Here is a 9,867-nt window from a genome sequence, read left to right as displayed (position 1 = left end):
AATGACCCCCGTCAAATAAATAGGCTGCGGCTACACTGAACGGATAGAAAATTGACAGAAGGCATTTGATTCTGTCAGAAAGAGACATGAGCACATGAACCAAGGCACATAGCAACAGCCTGCCCGACATTGATTGACACACAAACAGACAAATCAGTGTTGAATTCAGATGTGTGTTGCATTGCTTTTCTTTATCAAATTATTGTATTTAAAATGTCCAACAACCAACAGCACAATATCAACATCAATAGTAACAACAACAATAATAATAATAATAATAATAATAATAATAATAATAATAATAATAATAATAATAATAATAATAATAATAATAATAATAATAATAATAATAATAATAATAATAATAATAATAATAATAATAATAATAATAATAATAATAATAATAATAATAATAATAATAATAATAATAATAATAATAATAATAATAATAATAATAATAATAATAATAATAATAATAATAATAATAATAATAATAATAATAATAATAATAATAATAATAATAATAATAATAATAATAATAATAATAATAATAATAATAATAATAATAATAATAATAATAATAATAATAATAATAATAATAATAATAATAATAATAATAATAATAATAATAATAATAATAATAATAATAATAATAATAATAATAATAATAATAATAATAATAATAATAATAATAATAATAATAATAACAACAACAATCAGCCTTCGCTTCTCCCGCTATCTGTCAACGTGTCGTGGCAGTCCAATGCAAAAACAAGAACACTCATCAACTGACGGCTCGACATCCGCTCGGTAATGTGAGAATGTGTTTACAGTATACATGCCAATTAAGTAGCGCGCTTGTTCTTGTCTAATCACTCAGTTAAATGTGGTTAACCTGTCAACCTCCGCTGGTGCAGATGTTACGGCTTTTCATTTGCAGGCCTTGATGTCAGACAACAAACGCGTTCTCGTCAGAAGAAGTACGGTTACTATAGTACGGTTAATGACCCCCGTCAAATAAATAGGCTGCGGCTACACTGAACGGATAGAAAATTGACAGAAGGCATTTGATTCTGTCAGAAAGAGACATGAGCACATGAACCAAGGCACATAGCAACAGCCTGCCCGACATTGATTGACACACAAACAGACAAATCAGTGTTGAATTCAGATGTGTGTTGCATTGCTTTTCTTTATCAAATTATTGTATTTAAAATGTCCAACAACCAACAGCACAATATCAACATCAATAGTAACAACAACAATAATAACAACAACAACAACAACAACAACAACAACAACAACAACAACAACAACAACAACAACAACAACAACAACAACAACAATAACAATAACAATAATAATAATAATAATAATAATAATAATAATGATAATAATGATAATAATGATAATAATGATAATAATAATAATAATAATAATAATAATAATAATAATAATAATAATAATAATAATAATAATAATAATAATAATAATAATAATAATAATAATAATAATAAGCGGGGAACATAGAACCCGGGGAACATAGACATGCTCCTGCAGGAACTTCCTTTTTGCACGTGGAACTTAATTCAAAACTCCAAGTTATCCCCCCCCATCCGCATCCCAAAATAGAACTTGCACAAAGGGCCGGATGTTGTTCGTTCAGCCCACTCACACCACTGAGGGATGACCTGTGATTTAGCACACATAGCCTACACACACACACACACACACACACACACACACACACACACACACACACACACACACACACACACACACACACACACACACACACACACACACACACACACACACACACACACCCTGTCTCTCTCAGTGCATGAGGTGATCGGTGATTAGATCTAGATTGAGAAGGGCCCGTCTCTCTGAGCGAATTTTCGGCATAATAATAATAATAATAATAATAATAATAATAATAATAATAATAATAATAATAATAATAATAATAATAATAATAATAATAATAATAATAATAATAATAATAATAATAATAATAATAATACATCTATCTTATATAGCGCTTTTCGCTCAAAGACGCTCTACATGGGCAGGGGAGACAAACTATGGCAAAACAAAAAACAGAACAAAACAGAACAGAACAAAGGTAATACATGACAAAATAAAATAAAACCGACAGAATTAGAGGTCAAAAGCAAGATTGAAAAGGTGGGTTTTGAGGGCTGATTTAAAAGATGTCAGGGTGTTTGCATCACGGAGGATATGGCTGGGGAGGGCCTTCCAGAGGGAGGGGGCAGCAGCAGCAAAGGCCCTGTCGCCCCAGGTCTGGAGCCTGGTCGTGGGAGGTGTCAGGAGGCTGCCCTGTGGCCCCCCAGGTCTGGAGCCTGGTTGTGGGAGGTGTTAGGAGGTTGGCATCTGCAGACCTAAGGCGACGGGTGGGCGTGTGACGGTGGAGGAGGTCGGACAGGTAGGGAGGGGCAAGTTGTTGAGGGCTTTAAATGTAATGAGTAGTATCCTGTAGAGTGTAGAACAGACATTCATACACAGCAACTCGCCTCCGAACACAGTGTGATAAACATGAAACGATATCTTTTACTTGGCATGAAACAGGACAATTGTAATGAAACCATTGGGGACCTGCTGCATGACGCTTCTGTCGCTATTCACTATCTACAAGTTTTACCCCGAGGGATGATTTAAGATAAAGTGCTCAGTGCTAAATGAAAAAGAATGCTATACTTACATTCTTGACACTAGAACTCCCAAAATAGCGTTGGCATAAAAAGAAAATGTAGGCCTGTGAAGGTTCGGTGTGAGGGTGGGTGAGGAGACCCCAAATGCAGGACACGATCAGAGAGAGTATAGAGGCAGAGACGACGGAATGAAATGAACAGGCTTTTACTTAAGCAGTTGAGTAAGTAAGCAACAATGATACAAAACAAAGGCGAACTGCAAAACCCGGAAAAACAAAACTCAGCAGTGCTGGAATAAGGAACGGACTCCAATATGAATTGAAAATGGGGGACCCTGATGTAAAGAAGACAAAAGTCTTTCTCTGGTCTGCATCCCCTTAACAATTGTGTTATTGAGCCGTACTGTATTGTACCCATTCTGCAATCTGTTAAATAAAGTTTTCATTCATTCATTCACTCACTGGGAAATAACAGGAGTGAAGGTGCACAGGGTAAGTGACCGAACACAAGGGTAGACAAACAAAACAGTGGCAATGGCGCGACAGGGAAGTGAGAAACGGGCAGGAATAAATACTGCCCCGATTACTAATGAGTGCCAGCTGGTTTAAGGTCAGGCATGGCCAAGACTGGTGAACACAAAGTATTAGTAAAAAGAAATCTCACACTATAAATAAAGGCATGTGTAAAGGGATAACTTACTGGAAACATATGTAAAGAAATGAACCCTTAAAGGAAACATATGTAAATATATTAACACCTACTGAAAACATATGTAAAGGGGCGAACCCCCCCCCCCCCCCCTGTACCGGAATCGTACCGAACTGTGACTACAAAGCCGAGGTACGTACCGAAGCGTGGTTTTTGTGTACCCCTAATAGATATAGTATCTATCTACAGATATAAAGGATTATACATGTATGCAGGTAAGCCATAAGCCATTTTACCTGAGACAACGTTTCAGTTCAGGTCAATACAAGCGAACAACAGACTGCAATAGACTGTGTCCTCCCGTCTCACGTTAGGTTAGCATACAGTTGCATCACTATAGTGGAGATAAAACGGAATGTAATCTGTTTTCAATCTGTCTTCATTGTCTCTCCAGGGGAGAAGGATGGGGGGTGTGTGTGTAGGTTACACTCAAAAGAAATACTGATTTCTATATATATTTTTTCATTTCATTTCATTCCTTTAATTAGGCTTAATCCTCTATCAAATTCTTTGTGATCCCATCAAGGGGATTTGAATGTCTCCAAAAACGATTTGGACAGGGGAGGAATTTGAATTATTTATTGGTACATTTTCACATTCACTGCATCCTATATGAACACGTTGGGTGGACTTCTCTGTCTGAGAAACGTAGACATACACTGTATGTATTTGTTTATCTACAAGGCCCATATAGGCCATATCACATAATGCTATGCTATTTTCAAACCCAAAAACTGGGACACTTAAAAGAAAGGTCTACTCCACGTGCATGCACTCATACAGTATGCAGTATGCTTGTACCTGGGATTCATGTATTTTTAGAGACTGCATGGGGAACAACCTTATTTTGTTCACGTGACAAACAGAATAACGTTGTGCCCTCAGGATGATGCTGCCAGTCTGCTCCACTGTCGGGCTGAGGACGAGAGATATGAAACGCCGCTTGCTCGTTATCCAAAAACGTTTACATGAATGAACAATTCACGAGTATTAAAAATGTTTTTGGATCGATTGTAAACAATTGATATGGTTTCACGGCGTAAAATCCTGTCGTTGCACGATATACGGAACGCTGTTGGCCGCTTATTTCACTCTGTAGTGTACAGATACAGAGCACCATTGGTGCTTATTTAACTCTGTACGGAATACCTGTTCATGCTTATTTCATTTAATTTCAAACCTTTATTTTAAAAGGTTGAGGCTGCCCTTCATTTTGCAAAAACGGCAAGTTATACATGGCAGTTATATAAATATTTTAAATGGTTAACTTCCGGCCTTGATGTCAGACAACAACGCGTTCTCGTCAGAAGAAGTAGGAGAACTGTCCACTGGTGTGTGTTGCGCTGAGATGTGCGAGACCGGCGATCAGCCTTCGCTTCTCCCGCTATCTGTCAACGTGTCGTGGCAGTCCAATGCAAAAACAAGAAACACTTATCAACCGACGGCTCGACATCCGCTCGGTAATGTGAGAATGTGTTTACAGTATACGTGCCAATTAAGTAGCGCGCTTGTTTTTGTCTAATCACTCAGTTAAATGTGGTTAACCTGTCAACCTCCGCTGGTGCAGATGTTATGGCTTTTCATTTGCAGGCCTTGATGTCAGACAACAACGCGTTCTCGTCGGAAGAAGTACGGTTACTAGTACGGTTAATGACCCCGTCAAATAAATAGGCTGCGGCTACACTGAACGGATAGAAAATTGACAGAAGGCATTTGATTCTGTCAGAAAGAGACATGAGCACATGAACCAAGGCACATAGCAACAGCCTGCCCGACATTGATTGACACACAAACAGACAAATCAGTGTTGAATTCAGATGTGTGTTGCATTGCTTTTCTTTATCAAATTATTGTATTTAAAATGTCCAACAACCAACAGCACAATATCAACATCAATAGTAACAACAACAATAATAATAATAATAATAATAATAATAACAATAATAATAATAATAATAATAATAATAATAATAATAATAATAATAATAATAATAATAATAATAATAATAATAATAATAATAATAATAATAATAATAATAATAATAATAATAATAATAATAATAATAATAATAATAATAATAATAATAATGATGATGATGATGATGATGATGATGATGATGATGATGATGATGATGATGATGATGATGATGATGATGATGATGATGATGATGATGATGATGATGATGATGATGATGATGATGATGATGATGATGATGATGATGATAATAATAATAATAATAATAATAATAATAATAATAATAATAATAATAATAATAATAATAATAATAATAATAATAATAATAATAATAATAATAATAATAATAATAATAATAATAATAATAATAATAATAATAATAATAATAATAATAATAATAATAATAATAATAATAATAATAATAATAATAATAATAATAATAATAATAATAATAATAATAATAATAATAATAATAATAATAATAATAATAATAATAATAATAATAATAATAATAATAATAATAATAATAATAATAATAATAATAATAATAATAATAATAATAATAATAATAATAATAATAATAATAATAATAATAATAATAATAATAATAATAATAATAATAATAATAATAATAATAATAATAATAATAATAATGATAATAATGACAAACAATAATGACAAACAATAAGAAATAAGAAATACAGATCTAAACTTAACTAATAAATACAAAATACAAATATACCAAATAAAAATAAAAACAAAAACACCACAAACACAAAAGACATTAGACATTAGACAACAGACCCCCCCCCCCCCCAAGAACGGCAGATCCCCCAGGACCAACACCCCACCCCCACCACCCCTACTCCACCGCTACATTGAGCTTTTGACCACCTCGGCCGCTGCAGTCCACAGATCAATACCTGTATCTGTCCCACCCCAACCACCCCAACCGTCGATATCTCCAAATAAATAACGGCCAGCGATGCCAGTTAATTACCGTGAGATTTTCAGGTTCTTTCCATCTCATAGCGATACGCTTTTTGGCTGCTGTAACACCTGCCAGAATAATTATTTTCTGTTGATGGTTGTTGGTATAGTGACAGATATATCATTTAGAACTAATGTTGCTGCCGTGAGTGGAATCGATATGTTAGAGATGCCGGAGAGTCTAGCCGCTATAGATTTCAAGAAATGGGCCACTGGTGGGCAATCCCTGCAGACCATATGCATACGTGCCGGTGGCTCTTAGAGAGCATAAAGTGCACCGGGAGTCGACCACCAGTCCCATAGCAAACAGTTTCCTAGAGGTGTGAGATACGTCCTACTGTATGAATATAATTTAAATGGATTTGTTGGTGATTAGGGTTGCCGGAGGCTAATATAGCATTTGTCCAAAACGTCGTCCCAGTCAAACTCAGGGTCTAACTCTGGGCTGTCCCCTCGCCAGACTGTATATCTAATGTTCATTTTTTATATATGTGGATTTGATTAAACGTGTATACAAATGTGAGACAAACCCCTGTGTGGTTGTTCCTGTCACCGATAAGGCCGACAAAAGGTTGTGGGTGCAACCAGGGGTGTAGCTCCAGATTCTGGGCCCCGTGAAAGAATGTGTTTGTAGGCCCCCAGTGAATATTTTTTTTGCCATTTATTTATTGATGAAAACGCATAATATGGTTTTTACCTATACATTCGGATCAGCAGTTCAGCACCTGCACTGTTGGTGGGTGAGCCTAGTAAAGGATGTCGCATTGCGTTCATCTTCAATGAATGGACCAATGCAATAGTCTACCAAAGCCCCCCCTCTCTCTCTATATATCTCACACACACACACACACACTTCAGAAACAAACATAGTATCAGTATTTTTTTTTGGGGGCCCCCCCCAGTGCTGGGCCCTTGGAATCATCCTAAGCTACCCCCCCCCCCCCCCCCCCCAGCTACGCCCCTGGCTCTGAGTGCAGGTGGGTCTAAAGCTCGCCCTGATCTCATTCAGGAAATAATGTTGGTTTTATATAGGATTGCGAAGGCAGGCTGGTCAGTGGAGTTTTGTTGGGTCCTGGGGCACGCTGGGATGGCGGGAAATGAGATGGCTGACTCCCTTGCCAAACAGAGCCTGGGAAGGGAGGAAGAGATAGGCATTTCAATGGGAAGAGTAGAACTCAGAGAGAAGATAAAGAAAGGAGTTGAGGCTGAGTGGCAGGCTGAGTGGGAAAAGGGGACCAAGGGAAGGCACTATTTCTCTCTGCAGCCTCGGGTCAAAATCAAGGTGGATGGATATGGGTCTAGGAGTGATAGGGTGAAGATGTGTAGATTGAGGCTGGGACACTGTGGGTTGAACAGTACCTTGTGCATTGTGGGAAAACATCCAGATGGGGGGTGTGAATGTGGAGAGACTGAAACTGTCGGGCATGTCTTCCTAGAATGTGATATAGGAAAGAGAGGGAAATCTTTTATAAAAGTCTGGTAGAGTTGGGAGTCTCTTCCTTCTCTCTTAAATCTTTCTTTGGCATGGATAATGAGAACCACCAGCTGATCACAGAGTCAGTGCTGACATTTCTGCCCGCGTCAGAGTTGTATCAGAGGATATAGCGTCATTGTATTTATTAGTATTGGACAAGCAAGAGAAGCAGAGAAGAAGGAGATAGAGACGATAGTAATGTGTTTTGAAGATGAGAACAAGAAGAGGGTAAACAATCAAAAGTTGATTTACCAGAGGCCTAACTATGGAAACCATACCACTAGCGTAGTATAAGAACTGAGGAGGGCAGTAATACGCCTGCGGGAAATTCAAAAGAAGAAAGAAGAAGAAGAAGAAGAGCTCATCAAAAGAACTGCGGAGGGCAGTAATACACTGCCGGAAATTCTAAAGAAGAAGAAGAAGAAGATCTCATTGTGCATCTTTGAACAGTACTGAACAGTACTGAACAGATAGACTAAACAACATAATGAAGCCTGCATTTCTCAACCAAGGTGCCTTGCCGACCGTTTAGCTGTGGAAAGGTGAGTGTCCACAACGCGTCTATATTAATCCCAGCCGAAGAGTGCTTCGCGTTTCTCTGATTGGCCATGTGACCGCGGCGCGCGGCAGAGCGGTAGAGCGGAAATAGGCTGCTGCCTCTGCATCAAGAAAGACAGACAGGCATTCTATTGCCATGCTCTGCGACAAACTCTAACCTTAACCAACTCCGAAAGAATGCCTAAACTTAACCCTAACCTTAATTTAACCCTAACCTTAACCAACTCCGAAATAATGCCTAACCTTAACCCTAACCTTAACCAACTCCGAAACAATGCCTAAACTTAACCGGCGAAAGAATGCACGTTTATAGCGAGAGATGATAAATTAATTAAACGTAAAAAAAAAAAAAAAATTAAGTGATTCAAACTTGTCACCAAGTTGCAGGCTCCACAGCAAGACGGCGAACGAGTTGAGCTAACCGGCAATGTTAAAACAGGGGGGATTACGGCTGTATAATGCCACGCCCCGCTCTGTCGCGGCCAATCAGGGAAAACGCGGAAGCACTTGGCAGCACTCTTCGGCTGGGATTAAAGAATAGGCGTCCACAACGGCTAGCTAGCTGTTCTACTTGAATACTGAATGTTAATATTGGATCAGACAATATTGAATACTGAATGTTAATATTCAGGTTGAGAGTTGACATCATTTGACAGGGGGCTGGAAAGTTGATTTAATAAAAGAAAAAATACTAATTTAATCAGATTAATCACTTTATTCAGATTAAGGATTTAGTTTAAGGATATAAAAAAACGAAAAAAAAATGAATTTATAAAAAAAAAAAAAAATTTAATTCTTTAATTAAAAACAAAGGTTCGAATGTCCGTTCGAAAAACCCTGACGAAGTTTGAATCACTTTATTCAAATTGAGGATTTAGTTTGAGGATAAAAAAAAATATATATATATATAAAATTATTTTATTTTAATTCAATTTTTTTTAGAGCCCTGACGAAGTTTGAATCCCAAAAACAGGCTTCGGGGACAGCCTTACCATACATATTATTTATATTATTCAAATGGAACTCAAACATGTTCCGTTGTGATGTCACAGTATGATGTCATAATAGAACATTCTAGAACATTTGTGATGTCACAGTATGATTTCATAATAGAATATTCTAGAACATTTGTGATGTCACAGTATGGCGATAATCAAACATTCTAGAACATTTGTGTTCTATATATATATATTCAACAATTCTCTCAGAAGATCTCATTGTGCATCTTGAGACAGTATTGAACAAGTACTCAACAGATAGACTAAACTACATAGATTGAAGCCTGCATTTCTCAACCAAGGTGCCTTGCCGACCGTTTTGCTGTGGAAAGGTGAGTGTCCACAACGGCTAGCTAGCTGTTCTACTTGAATACTGAATGTTAATATTGAATCAGACAATATTGAATACTGAATGTTAATATCAGACCATATTGAATACTGAATGTTAATTCAGGTTGACAGTTGACATCATTTGACAGTTGACAGGGG

This window comes from Notolepis coatsorum (assembly GCF_963971535.1).
Source record: "Notolepis coatsorum genome assembly, chromosome: 10".
Taxonomy (NCBI): domain Eukaryota; kingdom Metazoa; phylum Chordata; class Actinopteri; order Aulopiformes; family Paralepididae; genus Notolepis; species Notolepis coatsorum.
The sequence above is the reverse complement of the archived record's forward strand: the minus strand, read 5'-3'. Positions refer to the sequence as shown.